This window comes from Muscardinus avellanarius, assembly GCF_963383645.1.
Source record: "Muscardinus avellanarius genome assembly, chromosome: 22".
Taxonomy (NCBI): Eukaryota; Metazoa; Chordata; class Mammalia; order Rodentia; family Gliridae; genus Muscardinus; species Muscardinus avellanarius.
This window is the reverse complement of record NC_137808.1, coordinates 13,749,557-13,777,279: the sequence shown is the minus strand read 5'-3', so window position 1 is coordinate 13,777,279 and position 27,723 is coordinate 13,749,557.

Genomic DNA, 27,723 nt, shown 5'->3' with positions numbered 1-27,723 from the left:
TCAGAAACTTACTGAGGACCTGTCGGGAGGCTGAGACCTGGAGGATCACGGTTCGCGGACAGCCTCAGCTACTTAGTGAGGCCCTCTGCAACTCAGTGAGACCCGGTTTCAAGATAAAGAATAAAAAATAGGGCAGGGGGTGTAGCTCAGAGGTTGAATGCCCCTGGGTTCCATCCCCAAACCTGCAAAAAAAAAAAATAATAATAATTAAAAAAATAAAAACAAATTTAAAAAATAGGGTTGGGGGTTTAGCTCAGAGGTAGAATGCCTTTGGGTTTAATTTCCAGCACTCCAAATAAATATAGGTAGGTACATGATAGATAGATGGGTCAATAGATAAAATAGAGATTAAATTCCTGCCCTCAGTTTTGGTTTCTGGGTTGAATGGAGAAAAGAGAAATGGGTTGAAATCTACAAACAATGAGCCTCACGTTACTGAGGTGAATCTGAGAAATGTTGAAGCGAATTTTCTATTAATTTTAAGGCTTTTGTGGTCCTGAGAAGGCACATATAATCAGAGTATAGCGGTCAAGGGACAGTGAATCTGGAACACGTCACCAGAACCAAAAAAAGATAATCTGGGAAGATACATTAAAAAAAAAAAAGACATGTTGCATCTAAATGATTATTTTAAAACCACTGTGAAGATAGACACATTATGTAGCCGTGGTGAACGAATAATTAGGAAAATTTCAACCCCTAGGAAACACAAGAACATACAGGTATATCCCTTGTTGTTAATTAATAAATGTATGTAAGAAGAGTATAAAATGCATTGTGAGTTTGGTACACAAAGAATACTTACTTAAATCCTCTGGGGGCTGAACATATACAGTGTTTTTTAAAAGTCCCTTTTATAAAAAAAAAATAAGATCCCCCAAATAAACATGTTTTAACATGTTAAACAAGTCATTACTGCTTATTTCAAATCATAAAAATATAAAATGCACGGAGCTCGCCGGCGATGGCCTAGATTGCATAATCCTACAAAAGACATTAACAGAAGCTCTAAAAATCTAATTAAATTTTAGAGTGCTAGTACCGTTGCCATAAGGCCCATGTAAGCCATTATCTATATTAATAAAAATTAAATTCAGCCTCTCCCCGTATCTGGATCATAATATACCTGGTTTCAAGGTCATTCCAATTTCCTTACTTAAGGATATTTCTTCTCCGGTCTCCTAAATGAAATTGATTAATCACAAACGGGGGGATACCAAACCCTGTCTCCCCTGTCTCTGTGTTCTTTCTGGCCACGGAGAAAGGCCTGAATACATTAAAGAAAAAGCAACTGGGAACATTAATAAAAAGGGCTTCTCGTTTTGGAGGGCAGAGGACGCACCTCACCTGCTCCATATCTCTCTCTCACTTGCTTTTAGCAAGAAAAGAGAGACTCTTAACTCCTGCCTTACTTGTCTTCCTTTAATGATGTGAATGGTGAGCTCGGCTGGGTTTCAGCTTCGCCGTGGGGACAGTAAACACAGACCTGGCCTTCCGTAGAACCATTCCCTTATCCTTTCATTTTTATTTTAGTTTATTTACTTATTTACCTACATATTTATTTAGTGTGTGTTTGGTATTGGGGATTGAATCCAGGGGCATTCTTAACTCGGAACCAGACCCCCCCCCAGCCCTATTTTATTTATTTATCTTTTGAAACAGGGTCTCATCGGGTTGCGGAGGGCCTAGGACGCGGAGGCTGGCCTCGAATCTGCAACCTTCCCCACTCAACCTCCCAAGTACTGGGAGTCCAGGCATGCGCCATCATGCCTGGCCCAGTGATTTTCTCTCTTGGTTTTCTACTTTTATGCCTGCCGGTGGTTCGGCCGACTCTTCCTGGGGCTGGGTAGTCTTCAGTTCAAAGTGGGGCACCTTTGTTTCCATCTGAACTTCCTAGATGTAGTATACTAGGGAGCCTGTACTCCCTGATTATTGGGAATAATTTCTTCTCTCTCTCTCTCTCTTTTTGTTTTCGGTGGTACTGGGGTTCCTGGAAGCCCTTCTACCTCCGGGCTACACTCCCAGACCTATTTTTATATTTTTATTTGGAAACAGGGTCTCCTAAGCCAGCGAGGCTGGCTTTGAACCTGCGCCATCCTCCGGCACTATCCTCCTGTCTCCGCCTCCCAAGCTCAGGGATTACAAGCGTGCGCCACCACGCCCGGCTTTCTTCTCTTCTCAATTAATCTTGAGTGGCATGTGGCTCCCTGATTCCCTTTTTAACTCACAAGAACCTACCCATGGGCAGAGTGTAGGCAAACAGGTCTTCACACCTCCAAGAAATCCCACTACCAAGTGACCATACAAACTGCTGTCCAACTACCATTCTAAGTACGATATTAAGACTCAAGATGGTAGCCACCCGTGGTGGTGGTGCACACCTGTAATCCAGTCTGTGGGGAGCAGAAACAGGAGTATCACAGGTTCAAGGTCAGCCTCAGCAGCTTTAGGAGCCCCTTAGCAACCTAGTGAGACTGTTTCTCAAAAGTGTAGCTCAGAGGTAGAATGCCTCTGAGGTCCATCGCCAGTACCAAGGGGGGGGGGTGTCAAAGAATAGAAAAAAAAAAAATAAGGAAGGAGAGAGAGAGATGAAAGAAAGAAAAATCACACAGCAGCCTGTTGTGGTAGTGCACATTTAGGATCCCTGTACTTTGGAGGCGGAGACAGGAGGATCACAGGTTCAAGGATAGTCTCAGCAACACAGAGACTCTCTGCAACCTAATATGAGCCTGTTACTAAATTAAATAAATAAATAAATAAATAAATAAATAAATAAATAAATAAGGGCTGGGAGGGTGGCTTGGAGACTGAATGACCCTGGGCTCAAACTCCAGTACCAGAAAAAAATAAAAATAAAAAAGAACCAATCTGGCTCCAATTTCTCCTCTTCTCTCTCCCAGACCCCATGTTTCTACCTGACTAGTATCTTGACACATAAAGAATCTACACATTGAAAAGAATCATAGAAGAAATACCCAGAGACCAATGCACTTCATTTCTAACCCATTCTGTAAAATTTCTTGTGGTTTTGCCCACCAACATTTTCTACTCTAGACCCGTCTGTCCGCCCTTCCACTGGAACATTCATCTTAAGTTTGGACTCTCCCTTCTCTGTCTCTTTTGTGTCTGACTTCTTCTCTGCAGGGTCATTCCATATGCATAGCTTTCTAGAGATTCACCTTCCCACCCTGTTTTCTTTAAACAACTTTATTGAGGTATAATTTACGTGCTAAACACCGTGCATGCCTAATCTATACAACTCAATACATATGCAAGTGGATTCATCCCTAGCAGGAGTAAAAGAGACACCCACTTCCTCCAAAAGATACTTTTTGTCTCTTGATTTTCTTAATGCCCCATTTCCCTTCCCTCAGTCCCTGGAAGCTGCCATTCCATGTTTTGCTTCTATGGGCTTGATCATCTTGGATTGCTCACATAAGCAGAACTCTGCGGTATTTTCTTTTGGTGTCTAAATTATTTCATTTAATGTCCACCATGTTCATCGATATTGCCACACATGGTGGAATTCCCTTCCTCAGGCTGGATAACAATCCCACTTTATGACTGTATCACAAATTTTAAAAGTAGAACTGCCATATATGTGATTCAGAGGGCCAACTTCTGCATCTATGTCTCAAAGGATGAGAACCAGGGTCTGGAAGAGACCCTGGTTTCTGTGTTTACTGAAATACTATTCATTAAGGCCAAGAAATGAAAACAATCTCAAACGATCGTCAACGGTGATCTAACCTATTCTGGGTTGATGAAGCTATGTTTCAAGGTATGAAACCCAAAAAATGTCAATGTTTTTCTCCATCAGTATTCTTTGAAAACTAAAATTCTTCTGGGGCGGGGGGTGTGCGGCTATAATCCCAGTACTTGGGAGGCTGAGAGTGGAGGATCGCAGGTTTGTGTTCAGCCTCATCAACTTAGTAAGACACTGTTTCAAAGTAAAAAACAAAAAAAGTAAGTCTAGGGATGAAGAAGCAGACCATCTCTGGATCCAACCTCCAGTACTAATATAACTAAGTAACTAACTAAATAAACTAACTAACTTACTTGCTTACTTTCTTAAAAGTGCCAGAGGTGCAGCTCAAAGGTGGAATACCCCTGGGTTTTATCACTCGTACCAGAAAGAAAAAAAAAAGAAAGAAAACTATGGTTCCCTCGAACAGCACATTTGGGGAAAAACGTACAAAAATTTGACACTTTTCTTATCTTTCACTATCTCATTCAATCAGAGAGTTATTCGGGCAACATGTGCTCTCTCTTGAAACTGAGAACCTTTGCTTGGAAGTGCAAATAAGACTGATAAAAAATAAAGTCGATGGGCTAGGTTGGAGACTTTAGTTGAAAACATCTGGAGGTAGGAAGTCAGTCTTACAAGGCTTAGAAGCCGTGATAAATCAGTACCTCCGATTTCCATGGACCTCATCATGCTCTGAGCTCTCCGCCCATCCATTCTCACCTAATCTACATCCCAAACACAGACAGGCCTTGATCACTCCTGGTTAACACAGGAGGGCGGCTGGGCTGCTGGACACGCATGGGAATAATATATTTAGTAGTGTGCCGGAACTGCTTCTCGGGAAGATCCGTTAAGTGGATAATCGTGATAAAGGTGCCATAACGAATGCTTTAAAGAGAGAACTGTGTTATCTTCTTCATATTTATTCGGGGAAACACTGCCCCCCAGCCCTGTGTGATTCTGCAAGAGAAAGGACATCTCTACGACCCAGCATAATTGGTGCTTTGAGACCCGGTCAACACTTTCAAGAGATGCTTGGGTGTTCGGTTTAGATACTATGGAGGAAGAGAGTGATTCTTGAGTTTGTTGGTGTTGAGGGTCTATACTGTGGACGAGAAAAGCCTAGCATGGCGCATATCTCCCTGGAATTTCAGGGGTAGAAAAGGGCATGCCAAGGACCTGGTTCATCTTTCATTAGACCCATATACCGAGTTTTTTCTCCTTCCTGGGAGAAGAATATATTTACTCGTTTTAGTGCAAAACACTGTTCTCTGTCATTGTACGACAGACAGACAGACAGACAGACAGAGAGAGAGAGAGAGAGAGAGAGAGAGAGAGAGAGAGAGAGAGAGATATGATGGGGATGGAACCCAGGGGCACTCTACCTTTGAGCTATACCCTGTTCTATTTTTTTTTTTTTTTTACTTTGAAACAGGGTCTTGCTATGTCTCTGAGGCTGGCCTTGAACCTATGATGCCCCTGTTTCAAAAACTGGGATTATAGCTTATTTTCAGGCACTGTCATAAGTAATTCAAATGCTTTATCATTTCAATTTTGAGTACTGGGGATGGGACCCAAGGGCATTCTACCTCCGAGCTACACCTTCAGGCCTACTTTTTAATTCTTTATTTTGAAACAGGGTCTCACTGAGTTGCAAAGGGGCTCACTTAAGTAGCCGAGGCTGTCCTCAAACTGTGATCCTCCCGTCTCAGCCTCCTGAATGCTGGGATGACAAATGTGCACCACCACACCTGGCCCTTATTTTTTATTTTGAGTCAGAGCCTTAGGAAGTGGCTGAGGCTGCCCTTGAACCTGCGATTCTCCTGTCTCAACCTCCCAAATATTGGGAGCATGTGTACCAGGCCTAGTTTATTCCATACAAGATAGAGTGAAAATATGTCCTTGGCTTTGTTATGCACAAAAACAAAAAGTATTTTTGTTTGTAGATATTACAGCTGTGGAGACAGACAATAATCAAGCATACAGAATAATATAAGTATGTGAAAATTCTACTTAAATATTAGAAGTTAATCATAAACACTAACTTCTTAGGTTACTCAAGGAGTTACAACTCTTGCTGTACTGATGTAGACTTAATGAATAATAGAAAAATAATTACTCATTCTTTATTACCATGCTAACACTTCAAGATAAGAGATAATTATAGTGAGCTAAAATTTATGGTTAGTGAGCAACGTTCCAGGAGTCCAGTCAGCGCTGAGAACTTAAGATATTCAAGCACTGTGATTAGATTTTCTTTGATGTGGGGAGGTGGGGGCGTTGTTCCAAGATACACCAACGCACAACAAATAAGAAATGTTCACTAGAGATATACAAGATGTGTTGACTGGGGAAAGAAAAGGAAGTAATAATTATTATTACAGGAGGCAGTTCGTGAAGGAAGAGTGAGACCGTGAAGTATTGGCAACCTCAATAATTTTTGGAAATGGAAGAAATATTCTTCTGCTATTCAATCAAAAGCAAGAATATGATCTTTACTTTGCACCCAATGAAGAACCGTCAGCAAAATCCAGCCTGTTATAGAAAGGCCTGGGCACAGACAATGAACTTTAGACACCAGAGAGGTAAGAGAGACCAGCTGAGCACACTGGTACGCACCTGTAATCCCTGAACTGGGGAGGCTAAGGCAAGAGGGTTGCAGGTTCGAGGTTAGCTTCAGCAAGTTAGTGAGACTCTCAACAACCTATCGAGACCCTGTTTCAAAACAAACAGAGAAACCAAAAATCAAATTGGGCTGGGGATGTGGCTCGGAGGTGGGATGCCCCTGGGTTCAATTCTGAATACCATAAATAAATAAATTAATTAATATATTGAGGAGTGGGGGGTAGAAGGGAAAGGGATACTAGGTGTAAAGGTTATAATTCAAGAGATAAATTATAAGGTCTGAAACTTAGACTATGCTAATAGTGATACAGAAAAAAATAGATTAAAGACACGGAATTTCTGCAAACTTTTTCAAAACTAGGGCTTAGGAGTTATCAAGTTTAGTCATTCGACAGCATAAAGTGGCTTAACGTCTTAGAAACGATTCCCCATCACGTATATTAAAATACAGACTGGCACAAGGCAAGAGAGAGGCACAGGGTACCACTTTCTTACCTGTATACGTGAATATAAAACCACGTGTATTCAGTCTCAAAATCAACAGAATATTAGTAGTATGCAGAGTTAACTGGGATTTTGAGGGACTGCAAGTAATAATGGATGTGAAATTTTAGGACAGAGTCCAGCAACACACAAGTACTACCGAAACTCACTCAAAAATATGCACTGGAGCCATCGTGGGAGCGCACACCTGCAACTTTAGTACATGGGGGGCTGGATGGAGAGGATCTCAAGTCTGAGGTCAGCCTCCGAAACCTAGTGAGACTCTTAGCTACTTAGTGAGACTCTGTTTCAAAATAAAGAAATAAGGCTGGGGTGTAGTTTGGAGGTAGAATGCCCCTGGGCTGAAGCCACCCAACACCAAATGCATTGAGCGTATTTAGTGATTCTCATATTTAATATATAAAGAGATAAAATGAACATGCGGATAAAACAGTCATGTAAATATTCAAACAGACGGCAGAAAAAGGCTGCGGGGTTGCCATTATTTATGAACGGTTGTTATAGTTCAGTTGTGTCCTTGACCGTTTGACCTTGGACAATTTCCCTCACTTCACAGGTTCCCCACGTAACCAACAGCATGGCGCTTCGTGACGATGTCTGAGTGAGCTGACGAAGACACTTTAATCAGCGCACACAAACCACTCCAGCCTGGGACTTGCAGCTGTCATTAAACGAGACTTTTCCTGACCTGGACTTTTGATACCAGTCTCCAAGTTTAAAAGAACACAAGGAAGCCCCCAGATTCTAGATCCATGGGCTAGATTATCCTCGCAGGACTTGCAAACGGAGAAACCCAAAGCCAGCCCACTTGGCGACTCTGAGCACAGTTTCTGTGAAGGGCTTTCCTGGGAGTTTTTGCGTACGAGAGCTGGTGTCGCACGGTGTATTCACAATATCCCCGCACACTCACTCCTAAATGATGTGGACGGGGGACTTGTCCCACCTCAGGTCAATCAGGGGATGGAGGCTCAGAGAGGGCTTCAGCTCTGGATGCAGAGTCTAAAAGCCTGAATTCAAGTTCCAAACCTATCGCTTGTGGGGGCTTTGTAATATTTGACTCCTTAATGAGGGACAAGACATTTGCCTCTGAGCTCGTGTCCAATAGGATGGAACCGTTTCGCTCCTGGTACTGTCCTCGCCCCAATTATTCCTTGCTAATCAACTATCCAGCCGTCTGCTAATCTATGATCCTGACAAATCACAGGAATTAGAGGGGCAGGGGGAGGAAGGGGATAAAGATTATCTTTCTTTATTAGGCTAGGAAGCCAGATTGAACTTGCCTCTCTCCAGTGGCTCCAGAGAACAGCTGCCTCCACCTGCCTGTGCCCCTTGAGATATATTTAGCACTGTCAATTTAGGGGCGAAAAAAAAAAGATAAGTGCTCAACCCACAAGATGCTGATAGCAAGGAGGGAAATATATATTGGTGTGATACGACTCATGCGGTATGAAACCTGAGTAAACTTGCCGTGCTTATGTATAGCGGGAGGTGTTTTACGTGAACAAAGCCAAGCTCCAGATCAGATTCAAGATTCAATTGCAGGGGTGAGGGTTAAGGCATGAATGCGGTACAGGATAACGTGCTGGAAGATGAGCGTTTGCTGAATGAGATGGGAAAGGAATCCGGAAGAGCAAGAGAAAATAATTGTTCCCAAGCAAGCCAGCCCTCTGAGAAAGACACCAGTTAAACGGAACAGCGACAAAGATTCTCCAAATCTCTGGAGGCGATGGGAGGAGAAAAACAGATTCTGCCTTCAAGTGATGTTATCGTCACAAGTGTTTATCGTTGCACCTGTGCACCATGCTCGTGGGAACAGAGCCGCCTCTGTCTAGTAGAGGAGAGGAAGGGACACAGGATCAGGCCACAGCAGGGACGAGGGACCGTCTTGCTCTCAAAGTTTTTGATTTTTGCTATTGCTGTTGTTTTGGTGCTTGGGATTGAACCTAGGGGCAGTCTATCTTCTAAGCTACATTCCCAGTCCTATTTTATTTTATTGTTTTAATTTGAAGCACAGTCTCGCTGAGTTTCTGAGGGTGTCACTGAGGCCGGACAGAGGACCTGAGAGCAGGAAGGGTTACAAGAGGTCATCTGTGAAAAGACCCAACACAGGGAAGGGCAATGAGATATAAGGGTAACAGTGTCAAGATGAGAACTAGGGAATCAAAAAACTTCGGCCCTTCTGTGGCCACATTCTGAGGATGCCCTGTGTCAAAAAGATGGGGGACGGGGGTGTACAGACCAGTGGTGCTGGGAGAGTAGAGCCACCAGCCCATGAGATAAGGATTCAAATTGAAGATTTAAGTTGGTCAAAAGATACTGGGTCCCCAAGACCCCAAGTCTGACCGATAACTACGGAGCAAACTAAGGGGAGCCAAGGAAGGTATAAAAATGCACCTCCCAGGAACAGCAGTGGTTCCTCTCTTTCACAGACCCCTCCCTCCTGTGGCGGAGCTGTTCCTGTTTTCTGTCTTTCCTCGGCTTAAAAATAAATTTTCCTATTTCTATGCCCTTAATTAGTCCTTGGATTTTATTTGTAAAAATCCACCTTACAAGAGCCAGTTAAGAGGAGACACCCTGCATCCTCGCTAAGTTTCTGAGGCTGGTCTCTGTCTCAAACATGCGATCCTCCCGTCTCAGCTACTGAACTGTTTGTGTATGTGTCTCTGTCTGTCTGTCTCTCACAGATGAAAATACACAGAAAAGAAGGCCTTACCAAAAAAAAAAAATTTATTCCCCTGTGCTGGTGAATGTTATCCAAGGTCACAGGGAATTTTGAAACTCATATCTCAAAGCAGAGTTGCAGATTAGGGAATTAAGGATTTCGGAACCTGACCCAAATGAGAACAGAAAATAAATGTTTTATGTGTTCCTCTAACCATCCAGTCATGGGCCAGCTAGCTGCCTATCTCCTGGGAGCAAAGTTTGGGCGCTGTAGGAGATGGAGAGGGGGCAGGATGGAGTTTCTGCCCTTAAAGATCACCCGACCCAGACATAGGAGAAGCAGGCACCCAACATGGCTACCCCAGCTTCTGGACCAAGCCTTAGATGGTTTGGGGGCATCCCTGAGCATCAGAAGAAGAGGGAGGAGTGGAGAATAATGGGTTTGGGAATCTTCAGGAAAATGTGCTGCTCAGCAGATGACAATGACAAGGAGACGCTAAATCCAGGACAAACGGGATCAGGAAACAGAAGTGAGCTCTTTCTTAGGTCTAATAGGAAAGTGGAAAGGAGAATTAGCCAGTGGTGATTATTATGCATGAAGAATCTAGCAGAGCCATCCAGATTTTCTTCGGACTTACAGTTGAAGATCTGTGCTAATTCTCAGCGATGATTGAAGCCAAGTCGAGAGAATTATAAAAACCACGAGGAGAAGACACCTCTCCACTCGACTACAGGCAAGACAAAATTTTAGGCCAACACTGATTTCTGCTGATTCAAATGGTCTAGAGATTTCAAGATTGCTTAAAACAACGGGACTGTAACGCTCAGGTTTATTACTACATTATCAAGGGCTACAACATCCTCCAATTTTTTTTTTAATCAAGTCTTCTTTCTATTCTGGGGTGTAGCTCCTTGGTAGAGAAAGATCCCCGAGATATCCAGATACTCCCCTGAGCAGTGCCACGACTACAAGCACATCCGGCCACCAGGGTCCCCTTGCAGGCTGACCCAGCGGCTCTTCCTCTGCTTGGACAATCCTTTCATTATGAGAGAGCGGATGTCCGATGCTCTGACCCCTGCACCGGGGAATGTGGCTTGCCGTCATCATGCAGGATTAGCAATCAGATGGAAACACCAGGAGGCTTAAATGGACTCTCAATCATATCCAAGCTGTCAGGCTAATCAGATTTTTTCTTTTTTAACCTAGACAGATGAGGAGAACACACGTAGCAACCAGAGCTCGGAACGTAGGGGATGCTAATGACCCGGATCTAATAAACCGTAAGCTTGCTCTCGTCAAAGATGCCGGGCCAAAGAGCCACAGGCGTAACTAGGACACTGAAAAGCAACCCAAACTAAACCTGTCTTTTTCATACAGTTGCTCACGTCAAAGAGCAACCGGGTTGGAGGGACACGCATCGAGGTTTCCGGCCATCCATTTGTCTACCCATTATTTAGTAAAAGCTGGGTTGCAACAGTGACCCCATCCCCCATCCTCATGGGGTAGACAGAGTCTAGGGTCTAACAAATGAGAAATGAATTTAAAACTCCCATCATAAATTCCCACTGAATTTAGAAAAAAAATAATCTGGGCTTCCTATGTCAGCCGACAAAACTCTATGTGACCCAGTGTCTGTCAATGCCACATTTCCCTTTTACCTGTTTATGGCCCCCGGTTTCCCTGGCCGCCTTTCTGGCCTGAGCTCTCTCGGGGTTATTGCTTCTGTGTGTAGAGTTTTCCCTTCCCGTCTTCCCAGGGTGGGAGGCCCATCATTCTCTTCTTAGAGGGGCTTTTCCCAAACACTTGAACACTGTGGGCCTATTTGGCTCCTTCTAGACCACTCTCTATTTTTATAGCAGTTTATCTCCTTAGCTCTTTAATGATATGACATTATAATACACAGTGTTGACATTTTCTCTCCTTACTAGAACACCGGATTGTTTGTTTTATTTATCCACTTTCTTTGGAATATTTCACAGAGAAAATGGTGGTCATTTCTCAACAATACTTGAAGAAAAAAATTTTTTTTTTTTTGTGGTACTGGGGATAGGACCCATTCTACCTCTGAGCTATACTCCCAGCCTTATTTTTTATTCTTTATTTTTGAAACAGGGTCTCACTAGATTACAAGGGGCCTCACTAAGTAGTGGAGGCTGTCCTCAAACCATGATCCTTCTGTCTCCGCTTCTCAAATGCTGGGATTACACGGGTATGCCACTGCATCTGGCTGTTGAAGAAAATTAATTTTAAAAGAACATAAACATATGCTGGGCATGGTGGCGAATGTCTGTCATCCCAGAACTTGGGAGGCTGAGACAGAAGGATCGCAGATTGGAGGCCAGCCTCAGCTACTTGGAAAGTCTCAGCAACCCAGTGAGATCCTGTTACAAAATAAAAAATGCAAAGGGCTGGGGATGTAGTTCGGAGATAGGGCTCAATCCCCATTACCAAAAAAGAGTATGGAAACATATATACAATGATACTGCCAGGAAGGAAACATAATTGGTTTCATAGGATTACAGAATAAGATGGTTTTGTCTTTCTTAAAAGTTGCTAAGAGGCCGGGCATGGTGGCGCACGCTCGTCATCCCCACTCTTGGGAGGCGGAGACAGGAGGATCGCGCAGGTTCGAAGCCAGCTGTGCTGGCGTAAGAGACCCTGTTTCAAAAATATAAAATAGGTCTGGGAGTGTAGCCCGGAGGAAGAAGGGCTTCCAGGAACCCCAGTACCACCAAAAATAAAAAAATAAAAAAAATAAAAATAAAAAAAATAGGTCTGGGAGTGTAGCCCGGAGGTAGAAGGGCTTCCAGGAACCCCAGTACCACCAAAAAAAAAAAAAAAAAGTCTAAGGAAGGCTTCCTGAGAAAATGGTCATTTGAATGTAATTGCGCTTACTGGTTTATCAGATAAACTAACAAGAAATAGCATAAACTACAGAACAGATCAACTTAAACCCACATTAAGCTGGTTAGGGAGATTAAAACTCCCTGCTTAATGAAATGAAGAGGAGAAAGAAAGAAAGGAAACCAGTGGCCAGGAGGTGTGGTCGCTGATGCTCCTCCTGTGTGCTGGGCTGGACCAGCCGCCTGCGGGCCTCAGAAAGAGGAGGGTGTGGACGCTGAGCTGGGCCCTACAGATCTGAAATCATTCTGACAGAATCTCGAGGAGATAAACACATCTTTTCTTACCGCACTACTGTGAATTTTGATGACTGTATTCTTTTTTTTTTTTGTGTGTGTGTGTGGGGGGGTGTCTAGGGATGGAACCCAAGGGCATTTGACCTCCGAGCTATACCCCCAGCCTGCGCCCTATTTTGTATTTCATTTTGAAACAGGGTCTCATTAAGTTGCAGAGGGCCTCACTAAGTCCTGAGTAGCGGAGGCTGGCTGTGAACCCCGATCTTCTGGTCTCAGTCTCTCGAATGCTGGGATTACACGCGTGTGCCATCACACCCGGCTATGACTTGCGTTCTCTGCTATACAATCCTAGTATGGACTTTTAAGGAGGCTAGAGGTACCACTCAGCGGGCAGTCACAGCTGGATCTGGTGGTGCACACCTGTAACTCCAGTCCTTGGGAGGCTGAGACAGGAGGATCGGAGGTTCGAGGACAGCCTCAGCGATGTAGTCAGACTCTCAACAACCCTAGCGAGGCTATGACTTAAAATTTAAAAGAATAGCCAGGCGTGGGGGCGCACGCTTGTCATCCCCGCACTTGGGAGGCGGAGACAGGAGGATCGCGCAGGTTCGAAGCCAGCCTCGCGTGCTGGCTTAGGAGACCCTGTTTCTAAATAAAAAAATATGAAATAGGTCTGGGAGTGTAGCCTGGAGGTAGAAGGGCTTCCAGGAACCCCAGTACCACCAAAAAAAAAAATAATAATAATAAATTAAAATAATAAAGAAATAAAAAGTCTGGGAATGTAGTTTAGAGGTGCAATGTTCCTAGCTTATATTGGAAAGAAGGAAGGAAGGAAGGACGGACGGACTATTAATTTTATGTAAATAACTTCTCCTAAGTGATTTTTTATTTTATTTTTATTTTTTGTGGTACTGAGGGTGGAACCCTGGGGCTTTTCTACCTCCGGGCTATACTCTCAGACTTATTTTTGTATTTTATTTGGAAACAGGGTCTCACTAAGTTGCCGAGAGCCTCACTCAGTGTCTGAGGCTGGCTTCGAACCTGTGTGATCCTCCTGTCTCAGCCTCCTGAGTGCTGGGATGACAATCATGTGCCACCATGTCTGGCCTAAGTGACTTTGTAAAAACAATCCAAAGACTTTCTCCTGCTCTACAATACATCACTTCAGAGACCAAGTATGGACATGAAGCTGGGAATAAAACTTGGAATAAAGAAACAGGTGCACGCTCCTTTACCGTTTTGAAGTGTGTAGTAATTTTAGATTCACATTAAACCCACCTAGAATACCCAGGATCCTCTCTGTCACAGAAACAGTGGGAGTGAGTCCATCACTAGGCAGATGTTATGACTAAACTTTCCAAGTAGTAAAAGGTCAATATGATAGAATAAAGCTAACCAAGACGGATATTAACAGTTCTAGATTATAACCCATTGTATTTCTTGTGTTTTTCTGTTTAAAACTTTATTGTACCAAAATACTGTTGTGTTTTATTATGTAGATCATTGCAGACAATTATGAAAATCCAATTATTTGATGATTTTTTTTTGTTTTTTTGGTGGTACTGGGGGTGGAACCCACAGGCTTTACTCCCAGACCTATTTCATATTTTTATTTGGAAACAGGCTCTCGCTAAGTTGCTGAGAGCCTCACTAAGTAGCTGAGGCTGGCTTCGAAACTGCGCGATCCTCCTGTCTCAGCCTCCCAAGTGCGGGGATTACAAGCGTGCACCACCATGCCCGGCTAAAATAAAGCATTTTTTAAATCATGTTTTCATAGGTTTTCGTTTCAGTAAACACTCCCTGGAGGCCAGGCCTTGCCTTCAACCTCCATCGGCCTCTTTTGAGCACCGCATACTTGCCAGCAGTTTCTCCCAGTGACCGCCCCGTGTAGCCTAGGACCCTGAGAAAAACATCAAGACCCGAAATCCAGCGCTCCCTGCCCGTCTTACAGATAATTACGGGGCACTATTAGTCAGGCGGCGGGACGAGGCAGTTCTCTCTCCCTGCACCTGCAAGAATTATGTTTGAAAGCCCCAGCTGAATCCACTGTAGGAATCAAAATTAAATTTAAACTGAAAATCTAGTCTAATACCTTGTTTATTACTTGCTACTGTCTAGAAGAGGGAATGTGGAAAAAGAGGCCCCCAAAGGTTATACTTTATTGTCAGTTTGTAAGAATATTTCCTCCCAAAGAAGCGCCTCTTTGGGGGCCAGGTAATATTGGGAAATAGCGCTTGATTTCTCCTGGGCCGCATCGTAAGCAGAGATGATTCGATCAGGTCACACGGACTTGGGAGCCCTGAGTAATAAGCTACCTTCTCTTTCTTGAAAATGTTACTTTTGAATCTCATCTATACGGACATATCTTCTTATTAATGCCTATCTGTGGGACTCCTCTCCCAAGTGGGATTCCTTGGGGGATGCCCCGGAATTTATCCCAATGTTCTTACTGTTCTTTTAACTTCGTAAATGTTGAATATAAAACGCAGCAACAGATTTTACCTTCAACAGTTATGGTTTATAAATGAACTGGAGATCATGTAAGTGAAATACGCAGTATATCATACGGCCCAGGTTCCAACTGTAAGGCAATTGCTCACCGAGCGCAGGGCTTTGGACCAGTCATTTAACCTTCTTTATCTCTACTGAACAAACAGTGGAATTAAAAAAGATTTTTAAGATCATTGGCTTTGGTTTGCCCAGAATAATGGTGGCTCATACTGTAAGTCCACTACTTGGGAGGCCGAGACAGAGGGCTGCAGGTTCATGGCCAGCCTCAGCAACTTTGTGAGATCTTGTTTCAAAATAATAATAATAATAATAATAATAATAATAATAAATAATAATAATAATAAGGCTTGAAGGTAGAATGCCCATGGGCACAATACCCAGTATCTCCTCCTCCCAAAATATAAAATCTTTAGTTTTGTAGTGTACAGATATTAAATAATTCACATACGTGTATTCTCAAGTATACTTTTGTACGTGTACATCATTTGGGATTCTTAGCACAACCTGCTCCGGCCTCTTTAAAAATATTAAAATTAGACTGAAACCAGGTGTGATTGCGCATGGCTGCAATCCCAGTACATGGAAGGCTGAAACAGGAGGATCACAAGTTCAAGGCCACCCTCAGCAACTCAGTAACACTCTCAGCAATCGATCAAGACCCTGTTTCAAAATAAAGTAAATAAATAAATACAAGTAAAGCCTGGTATGGTGGCACACACTTATAGTCCTAGTATTTAGTGGGGGAGCTGAGACAGGAGGAATGCAGATTAATGGCCGGCCTTACCAACTTAGTGAGACTGTGTTTCAAAATAAAAATAATAAAATAGGGCTGGGGGTATAGCTTAGCGGTAGAATCCCCTGGATCCATGGCCAGTAACCAACACACACAACACGCACGCGCGCGCGCGCACACACACACACACACACACACACACACACACACACACAGTACATCACTGAGGGACTGCAACTCTTGAGAATTATGAATAATTCACAACGTATCTGCTCACATATTTATTAAGCTTGTATCTAATTAAACAAAGACATCCCATCCCCATTTAAGGGTAGGCGTGTGGTTTTCAAGTACCCTTCGTGGAGACGTCTGAGGTCTGTGTGACTTAGCTCTTGGCCAAGTACCTTCGCCAGCGGAAAGCCAAGGAAAACGGTCTGCTTTGGGGGCTTGGGACCTGCTGTGCGCTCCCCTCGGCTTGCTTAATCTTATTTACTCATTGCCAGAGGCTTTTGCTAGCACCACCTCGCACGCTCCCAGAGCTGAAGCTAAAGGAATTCACTTCCAAGGATTTTTTTTTTTTTTTTTCCGGGAGGCAATGCTCTGGAAATAGTCAACTTCTGGACTGTCAAGTACAGAGCAGGTGAACCGGCTGCCCTGGCACTCGCTCAGAGGGGGCGCCCTGGGCACTGGTGATGAAGGAGGTCCGGGGAGCCGCCAAGGACACGGGGCGGCCTCCGGGTGCGCCCCTGGGCCTCCGCCACGCAGCCAGGGGTCACACTCCACCCCGGCCGCTTTTCTCTTTCTTTAACGGTCTCAATCTCTCCCTCCCCTCCTTCTGTCTCTGTCTCTGTCTACCAAAAACCGACTTCTTGTAAGAAAGCGTCAGAGGACATTGACCAAGCCCACACAGAACATTTGCCTGGCCCTGCAGTTCTGCCAATAATGCCACACAAAGACAGCAAGGGAAACTGACTTCTGCAAAAGAAAACGAAAAAGAAAAAGAAAGAAAGAGAGTTGGAGCCAGGTGTTGGTGGCACATTCTGTGATCCCAGCACTTGGGAGGCTGAGACAGGAGGATGGCGCAGGTTCGAAGCCAGCCTCAGCTACTTAGTGAGGCCCTCAGCAACTAAGTGAGACCCTGTTTCCAAATAAAATATAAAATAGGTCTAGGAGTGTATCCTGGAGGTAGAAAGCCCCTGAGTTCCACCCCCAGTACCACCAAATAATAATAATAATAATAATAATAATAATAATAATAATAATAATGGTGATAAAGGGTAAGCTCAGAGGAAGAATGCTTCTGGGATCAATCCCTACTATGTCTGTCTGTCTGTCTGTCTGTCTGTCTCTCTCTCTCTCTCTCTCTCTCTCTCTCACACACACACACACACTAAAAAGGTCAGAGGTCTGCGATCCAAGTCAAGGCAGGAGTCCTCACCTTCCTATGGCTCTTTTGGTATCATTAAAAGTCTTTCATGACTCAGAAATCCAAGAGGAGAAAGTACCCAAGTCTTTTCCTAGAGCCATGCTATTATGATGCCAGGGCATAAAAATGATAAATAATAAATAAAAAGCATAAATTATTAATAAAGGAGAGAGACTAGTTTGCCAAATGCAATGCAGCTACGGTCCAAAAACTAACCAGATGAGTTGGTTGAAAAAGATTTATTTTCCATGCTGGGCACGGAGCTCCCTGCTAGAGCCGTTGCCGAGCATGTCAAGGACCCTGGGTTTAATTCACTCACCCCCAAAAAAGGGAAAAATGCCCTCCTCCTTCTGATGCCATCACCAGTTTTTGACCCAGTAATTAGTGGTGGAGTCCGAGAATCTCCAACAGCCATCAGATAGCAGGGATGTTCTGGTCTGGAGTTCGCTCTTTAAGAACTTTAATGTCCTAATGCACCAGCCAGGGCTTTCCTTGCTTGATTTAAATGTTCCCAGTAAAGGGAGAAGCTGCAGCTTCTCGCCCCGCTCCCAGAAATTTCAACTGAGCCTTAGACAGAGTCAACTTTAGCAAAGAGCTCACGTTCGTCTCGGGATGGTAAGTCCACAGATGGCGAGATTTTGCCACAGTCCTCTCTGGACCGGCTGGCTCAGCGGCCCCTTTTCCAGTGGCCTCTTTCTCTTTAATTGGTGGGACTGGAGAAACTACTGTTTGATCTTTCTCTGAACCGTACCTTGAGGAAGCCCCTTGCGGAGGCTCAGTAAATCGCGAAACCGTAAGGGTCCTTAATATTTTAAATCCACCTGAGCAGAGGGAGTCAGGCGAGGGTCTCATCCCCCGCCTCTGCCTCCTTGGACACGGGCGGCCCGACGCTGCGCTTACGCTGTTTTCTCAGACATCAGTAATCTACTCAAGCAAGCCCACCTCTGCCCTTTATTTCTCATTGCGCCAAAAGGTCCTGTGTGTACCTGCCACAAAAGCTAGAAATAAGCATACGAATGCATAAAGAAATCAATGCCTAAAGAGCTTTTTAAAACAAATGGACAACTTGAGAAATTGACATCTCTGGGCGCCTTCAAAGAGCCGGTGAGGCCGAGGTCGGGAGCGCGCACCTGCCACCCCGGTACTCGGGAGGCTGAGGCAGGAGGAGCGTGCGCGACACATTGGAAGCCAGCCTCCGCCACCGAGGGAGGCTCTCGGCCGCCTGGGATATACAGTTTCCAAATAAGAAACGTAGCTGGGCTGGGAGTGTGGCTTGGAAGCAGGATGCTTCTGGGTTCTACCTCTAAAACCCAAAGATCAATCAATAAAAATAAAAGGCCGATACTGGCAATGACCCCACTGAGTGATGGTCTATCTCCAGGATGCAAGGCCCCACCAGCTAATTAAGCATTAGGCACGGCACCCACTCCAGACGCATACACTCCCCTGCCTAATGCACCCCTGAACCTGACCCCACCACCACCTTTTAAATTTTCTATTATTTATCGTAGTGGGCATTGAACCCAGGGGCACTCTGCCTCTAAGCTACACCCCTAGCCCTTTTTTATTTTGTTCTGAAACACAGTCTCGTGAGGTTGTTGAGAGTCTCACTATGTGGCTGAGACTGGCCTCAAACCTCTGGTTCTCCTGTCTCACCTCCTCCCGAGTGCTGGGATGACAGGTAGATGGCACCGTGCCCGGATATGGATACCACTGGCCTTTTATTTTGCCAACATAAATCGCATGAATATCCAATGGTGCACGTAATTAAAACGTATGCTTCTGAGACTCTCAGAGTGTCTATCAGAGGCCACTTAGATCTCCGTCTTGTAGGGTTTCCATTTCAAAAAGTTTTCAGACTGAGGCCAGGGTATAAAATAAGTCTGGGAGTGTAGCCCGGAGGTAGAAGGGTTTCCAGGAACCCCAGTACCACACACAAAATTAAAATAAGGCTGAAGGGTGGCTCACAGGCCGGATGCCCCTGGATTCCATCCCCAGTATGAAAGAAAGAAAGAAAAAAGGAGAAAGGAAGGGAGTAAGGGAAGGAGGAAAGAATACTCTGACGACATCCTTGTTCTACCCAGAAACACGACTCTGCCTCACCTGGCTGTGAAGATCCTTCTCATCTCTGACCAGGAGCCATGTCCTTCTTCTCCTGCTCCACTCTGCGCCTCCGCCATCGTCTTTATTTATCCCTGTGTGAGACCCCTGAACTTCTGCTCCGTCCCTCGGGCAGCACTTTCCACATTGCCGCCCTCTGCATCATATTTCCAGCAGTTATGGACTGGGGACCATGTTTATTTCATCTTTGAATTGATGGCCCTCAGCAGAGCTTCTGCCTGGCTCCTAATAGGTATGCACTCAAGACCATGTTGGCTGCATGAATAACTGTTGAAATATCTGGCTGGAAACACTGGGCCGAGGATCCAGCGGTAATTGGATCCAGCTACAGCCCTCTCGAAGCAATTCAATTCAATTCAAACTAATTCAATTCAACTTCACCCAACAGACATTTACTCAGGGTGTAGCCTTTGCCTGTAATAGAGACATAAACGGGGTTTTCATCTGCTTTGTGGCTTCAATTGCCCTAACACTTTACATTGTCAATAAAGACGCCGTGTAGGTCAATGACCAGAAATTAATTACGAGGGAGAGGGCCTCGTGGTGGGGCTCCAAGTCTTGTGAGGAAAATGAACATAGAAAGAATGCTCTCCTTAGAATTTCTCTCTTTCCTCTGTTTTCCCTTTTGCTTTTTTGTTTTTTAGAGGCTGATCTCCCCCTCCCTCAATACTGAGGCTGGCCTAGAGCCCGAGGTCCTCCTGTCTCAGCCTCCCAAGCACTGGGAATATGAACATGAGTGACCCTCGCTGGTTCTTTTTGTGTGTGTGTAATAGGGACAGAAACCATTCTACCTCTGAGCTCTAGCCCCAGCCCTACTTCATTTTTTAATTTTGAAACATGGTCTCACTAAATTATCTTGTGCTACTGGTCTCAAACCTGCAATCTTCCTGTCTCAGCCTCCCAAGTACTGGGATTACAGGCATGCATCACCAGGCTCAGTTTTCTTAGAATTTCTTAAAGGACAGTGTAGGAGCATACACATTGATAGCTTTTATTTTTCGTGCATAATCTGTCAGTCTTTATTTATTTATTTATTTATTTATTTATTTATTTATTTATTTATTTATTTTTGTACGGGTCTGGGGATGGAACCCAGGGGCATTTGACCTCCGAGCTACACCCTCTGCCCTATTTTTATTCCTTATTTTTGAAACAGGGTCTCACTGAGTTGCAGAGGGCCTAAGTAGCTGAGGCTGTCCGCGAACCACGATCCTCCTGTCTCAGCCTCCCGAATGCTGGGATGACAAGCGTGCGCCACCACCCCCGGCTCTGACAGTCTTTATTAAACAAGCTTTCTTAAAAATATTTTGTTTTGTTGGTATATATTTTGTTTGATGTAAGGCATAAAATGCATTTTTTTTCTTTCTCTGCTCATAGAATAATAGCTTGGCCTTAGTATTCATTAGGCGAATAAGGAAATTAGTCAATAAAATCATGTCCTGTGTTCTCTGGTTGAGATAAGGAACCCTAGCTAAGGTATTCTGTCAGTTCTTGTATGATAGACCATATAAGTAACTGTGTCTATTTTGTATGATAGGAAATATATATATATATATATATATATATATATATATATATATATATATATATGTATCTTTGGGGGTGGTAGAGATTGAATCCAGGGACATTCTGCCTCTGACCTAACCTACACCTCGCAGCTCTAGTCTATAATTTTTGTGTGTGTGTGTGTGAAACAGGGTCTCACTAGGTCACTGAGGGTCTTGCTAAATTGCTGAAGATGGCTGTGAAACTGTATTCTTCCTGTCTCAGCCTCCTTAGAACTCACAACTGGCTGTAACTATATATTTGTGTGTGTGTGTGTGTGTGTGTGTGTGTGTGTGTGTGTGTGTGTGTGTGGTGTGGTGTGTTTCAGAATATCTCGTTGAACCGGTAGTTAAATGATTCCATTAATAGTTAATAGTATGACCAACCGTAAAGATAATTTGCAAGGTTCACTTTCCCATGAAACTCTTTGACTTAAATTATTTAGTGTCCACGCATTTTAGAAAAGACAGAAGAACTCAAGTCATAGTGATGGTGGAAAAAAGCTCTTCCTAAAGATGTTTTTTTTTTTTTTTTTGGTTTTGTTCTATTTATACTGGGTTGACCCCAGGGGCATTCCACCTCCAAGCTACACTCTATCAGCCCTATTTTATTTTGAAACAGATTCTCACTAAGTTTCAAAAGGCCTCACTAAAGTTGCCAAGGCTGGCCTCGAACCTGTGATCCTCTTCTCTTAGCTTCCCAAGTACTGGGATTTATTTACGCCACCGCTCCCGGCACAAATATTCTTTTGGAATGCGCGGTGACAGAGCACGAGGTTGCGGAGGGAGAAAGCCAGTGAGGCAGCTCAGGTGCTGCTGGGGCACAGCCCCGGCCAAGGCGGACGACCAGCCAAATAATGATGGCGGTGGCAAAGTGGCGTGTGCAAAGTGGAGTGTGTGTGACGGTCTATGCTACTCCTTGGAAGCTCTGTAAAAGAATGAACTTCAGAATACAAAGAGCACGCGGATAGTGATCAAGGCTTCTAGCAGGACAATTCATGACAGCCAAGTTAGGGGACCGATCTAGGTGTCCGTCAACAGGCGGTGGGTAAAGACACCGCGGAACTGTACTCAGCCCTCAGGAAGAAGGAGACTCCGCCGTTTGCAGAAAAACGGATTGAATTAGAGATCAGCCACTCTGAGATCAGCCAGTCTGAGGAAGTCAAGGGTCTTTCTGAGACTGTTTCTATTTCCCTCCTACACGGACATTAGAAAACTGGAATCCAAAGGGCCTTGAGCGAGCCGGGCGTGGTGGCACACTCCTGTCATCCCAGCATTCGGGAGGCTGAGACCAGAGGATGGAGGTTCGCGGCCAGCCTCAGCTACTTAGTGAGGCCCTCCGCGACTCAATGGGACCCTGTTTCAAAATAAAGAATAAAAAATAGGGCTGGGGGTGAAGCTTGAAGGTAGATGGCCCTGGGTTCCAGGGTTCCAACTACAGTACCGAGAGGGAGGGAGGGAGGGAGGGAGGGAGGGAGGGAGAGAGAGAGAGAGAGAAGGAGGAGGAGGAGGAGGAGGAGGAGGAGGAGGAGGAGGAGGAGGAGGAGGAGGAGGAAAAAAGAAAGAAGATTAAGACAGGCAGTATTTATTCAAACCACCCAGCTCATCGCTCCGGGAAACTCACCCTTCTGGAAGGTCTGCCTTTTGCAAAGCATAGCAGATTAGCAGCGGCCCCTACATAAACCACTCTATATTTAGACTTCCACTCAGCTCAGACCCCTCCGATCCGTGCCACTCGCCCAGCTCAGGATTTTGAATCATCGACAGCCTCCTATGCTTCATTAGCAGTGATTCAGGCTTCAGATGCTGGTGAAAAGAATCCTTCCACGGGAAAATACTACTTACCCCTTAATTAGGTACTTTGGTAATTCTCTGTATTTTTTTTTAAATATAAAATTTGGTAGCAGGATAGGGTGGTACATGGCCGCAACCCCCGTGCTTGGGAGGCTGAGGTAGGAGGATCGCAGGCTGGAGGGCAGCCTCAGCACCTTAGTGAGGTCCTCGGCAACGTGGGGTGGGGGACCCTGCTTTAAAATAAAAATATAAATGGGGCCTGGTGGCATACACCCGTGATCCCAGTATACGGGAGGATGAGACAGGAGGATTGCAGGTTGGAGGGCAGCCTCAGCAATTTAGAGAGACTCTTGGCAATTTATCAATATCCTGTTTAAACCAACCAATAAATAAATAAACATAAAATGGGGCTGGGGTATATAGCTCAGAGGTAGAAAGCCCCTGGGTTCAAACCCCAGTGCTAAATTTATGTTTCTACATACATATACAGAAATGTATAGACATATATGGGCTTATTTGTATATACATAAACATTTACATATAAGAATATAAAGAAATAAAAATAAAGTAATGGCGATGATATGTATGTTATATACCTACATGTTTGTATCTGTATATAAAATATAAATATTTTTAAAATGTTGAGGGGAGAGGTGGAATGGCCCTGGGTTCCATCCACAGTGTCAAAAACAAACAAGTGAATATCTGGTCTAACCCTCCCAAGTAACTTCCTCGCACCCTCCGGGGGGTCTCGATTGACTTCCTTCACCCCCCCCCTGTCCCCTTTTGGGGTGTCAGTAGGTCAATGGAGGGGGAATGTGGCAGTATTGGAAAATTGCTTTGGTATTCATTTCAAAAACATACCCAGTCGTCGGGGCCTGGGTGCTGAGCGGGCACTCGGGCAGGGAGGGGGCAGCGGGTGCAATGCAGAGTTCCCCTCACTAAAGCGAAAAATGAAAAAGGATCACAAGTCGCGTCTTGATTTCTCAAGCACAGGGGCGGCCCTTCTCTCGGATCTTCCTGGTCGGCCCCACCCTTTTGAATGGTTTTCGGATATTCCACCGCAGGTTTGGACCACAGCGCTCCAAACCACCCCTCTGCGGATGGCGGGGCTGTTCGTGATTTTCTTCTATGACATAAAGAGCCGTGATGACCATGTCAGAACAGACTTCCTTTACCCACGTGTTTCCTGGGTTTGAATGATACAGCCTTAGACAGGAGACATGCTAGATACATTTTTTTTTTCCCCCTAAAGGTGGTACTACAACTGGGATCCAACCTATTCCCCCAAGTTCTCGAGTCTACAGATCTGGCCTGTGATGTACTTGACTCTAGGATTCAATTCCGATTTTTATCAGGAGTTGGAAACCCCAGGGGATGTTTAGCTGAGACGGGAGTGTCGTTTCAGCGGATCTGTCTCCTTCAACTGTTGCGCGTCCCACTGAGATGGAACACAACGCCAGTCAAAAGAAATAAAAACCCGGACGGCGATGCACGTGGATAATGGAGCTGGACCCAGCCTTGCTCCGAACCGATCGGAAAATTCTCGCAGCGCCCCAGTTAGGAGGAAATTAAACAGAACACGCCTCTAGTGGGACGAACGGAAATTAAAGAGCACACGTTGTTTTGCTTATTAATTTCTCCCCCCAAATCGAGATAGCGCACAACAACAATAACACGAAAAGTGCCTTCATGCAAAACGTTTTCTTCCAACGAGAGGCAGCCAAGCTGTTGCTTTCAGGAGAAGTCTTACAGGACGGAAAACGCAATTGGTGGGAAAATATTTTCTCTTAATATAGAATGATATGCCTGGCGCTAATGAATTTATGAGCATGCTCAAGATAACGTATGACCGGGGGAACTACCCTGTAGGAGGTTTTGGAAACGAAAGTCTATTTTTTAAGTGCTAAGAAAAGATTTGGCGAAAGTAACTCCAAAAGTTTAAATATTTACCTAACAATCCAGTGACTATGGCAAGTCATTAAAGCTGTTTGTGTGTAGTACTAGGGATTGAACCCAAGGGTGCTCTATCTCGAAGATATATACCATATCTTTTTTTATATAAGGTTTCAGCCAGGCACAGTGGCATATGCCTGTGATCCCAGTACTTGGGGCTTGGGGGGGCTGGGAAAGGAGGATTGCAGGTTCGAGGACAGCCTCAGCAACTTCACAAGGCCTTCAGCAACTTAGAGAGACTCTTGTTTCAAAACCAAAAATAAAATTGAGCTGGGCAGGTAGCTCACAGGGAGAACACACCTGGTTTCAGTGCCCAGTACCACGCCCACCCCTGCACACACACACAAAAGAAACAGGGTCTCGCTAGCTAAGTTGCTGAGGCTGGCCTTGAAACTGTGATCCTCCTGTCTCAGTCCCCCGAGTACTAGAATTGCAGGTACGTTTTAATTAACAAGTTTTTGGTAGTTCTGTTTTTTGGGGGGAAAAGGGTACCCTGAAATCGAACCCTGGCGCCCTCTAACTCTGAGCTCCCCCCCTCCCCGAGCCCTATTTTATTTTTTATTTGGAAACAGGGTCTTGCTAACTTTTCGAGTTTGGCCTTTAACCTGAGATCCTCCTGTCTCAACCTCCTAGATTTTAGGATTACAGGCATACACCAGCATGCTCGGTTTGGGTACTGATGTCTAAGGTACATTTTAGTGGTAAGTACCCATTTACATTTTTTTTGCATAAAAATAAAAGATTCAGCCAGGCTTGATGGCGCACACGCTTGTCATCCCCGCGCTTGGGAGGCGGAGACAGGAGGATGGCGCAGGTTCGAAGCCCGCCGCGCTGGCTTAAGAGACCCTGTTTCCAAATTAAAAAAAAAAAAGTATAAAATACGTCTGGGAGTGTAGGCCGGAGGTAGACGGGTTTCCAGGAACCCCAGGACCACCAAAAAAAAAAAAAAAAAAAAAAAAAAGAATAAAAATAATACAAAACAAAAGATTCCACAGGTTCACATTTGCAAATAAGAAGACTAGTATCAATGATGTTGAGGACGCTCTCTCTGTGTCATTACGACTTCCCGACTTGCTCGTGGCACCGAGGAGCGCGTCCGAGTGCACACGATCAATGTTCATTAGATTTACCGAACTGACGGGTCGCCACGGGACGCCACGCGCGGAGCGTCTGAGCTCCCCGTAATGAATAAATGAAGCGGAGGATCCCCACAGCCGCTGCACCTGCCAGAACTCTGCATCTGACACTTGACCGCTCGTGAGAGTCGGCTCGTCCAAGTTGATCCATTTGGAAAGAAGAAGAAAAAGGAGAAAACTTATAATAAAAGCGCAAACTCGTGAGGCCTTCCAAAGGGCACTTGGACGAGTTTCTTGGGACCGTCGCTTCCAGGAGTCGGGCTGTGCTGAGAGGAATCAATTATTAATTTTTTTTTTTGGACGACGGATCAGTTCGTGGCTGCTGGAGGGCATTCGGGGTTCATGCCACTAAAACCATGGCATCGCTTTACAAGCAAAAACGCAAAGTGGATGGGAACAAAGGCAGAGCCCCGAGCCAGCCCTGCTTTTTGGGGGTTGGCACAGAAATCCAGGTTCGGCGGCAGAAGCCCAGGACAGGTGGTGAACGAGGACAAAGGGAATTATTTCCTGGACAACAAAGCGCTAACTAATTTTCAGGAAATATTCTGTCCACTCCCCTCCTGTGGTAAGGTAATTTTTTGAAACCAGAGCACGGCGATCAACTGGGAAAAGATAAACAAGAGATTCACAGCTTTCTCTGTATGTCAAAAGACTCCCATACTTTGTGACAAAGAGCTAAACCAGCTCCTCTAAACATCGGGATCTCCGCAAGCACCTATAAAAGTTCAGTGAAATGCTAAAATTAATTCCTGTATTCTGTCCAGATCAGCGATACGAAACCAGAGAGAATAAGGAAATGAAGGCGGAGGCCAGTATGGAGGCCAGTGGCTTTAGACGTTAAGTACTGAGCCGGGTGTGGGGCTCCATGCCTGCAATCCCAGGACTTGGGAGGCTGAGACAGGAGGATCGCAGCTTCAAGGATGGCCCCAGCCTCTTAGCACGACCCTCAGTCTCCTAGAAAGACTCTAAATAAATAAATAAATAAATAAATAAATAAATAAATAAATAAAATAGGGTTAGAGGTGTAGCTCAGAGGCAGAACAGCCCTGAGTTCAATTTCCAGCAAAAAAAAAAAATTTATATATATATATATATATATATATATATATTTAATAGACAGATATTCACATTTGATCCCAGGAGTCTAAAGAGATTCATTAGAGCTAGCCCCTCCCTTAGCATTTATCACTGCAAAGACACCTTGACCTTTCAGGCTTGGTGAAGATGTCAATTTGCATCTGGGAAGAATTGTGGATGGTATCCAGTTTAGACCTCTCGTTTTATCAAAGTCCAGAGTTAGACATGATGAGCCTGGGTCTTCTGAACCATTTCTGTTTCTAACTGGAAGACACTTAAAACGTGGCGGGTCGGGTGGGAGGCTGAGACAGGAGGGTCACGGGTTTGAGGACAGCCTCGGCAATTTAGAGAGGCCTACTGCAACTTAGTGAAACCCAGTTTCAAAATAAAGCATTAAAAAAAAAAATAGGACTGGGGGTTGCAGCTCGGAGATAGAATGCCGCTGGGTTCCATCCCTAGTACCGAAATAATAATAATAATAATAATAATAATAATAATAATAATAATAATAATACAGAGTTCAGTAAGATGTGGTTGTCCGAAAAAGCCCAATTCAGAGGCAGAGGGGTCTAACTGAGTGCGGTAATGTTCAGATCTCAATCGTGCGGTTAACATCCACAGGGAAGGCCGCAGATCAAATGCCTTTCCTCCCAGACTCACTCTCAAGTACTCTTGAAAAAAAGGTGTGATCTCTGCGACTCCAGTGCCCCAAGGATAGCCTGAGTGTGACTTCAGAGAGAGCTGGGTCC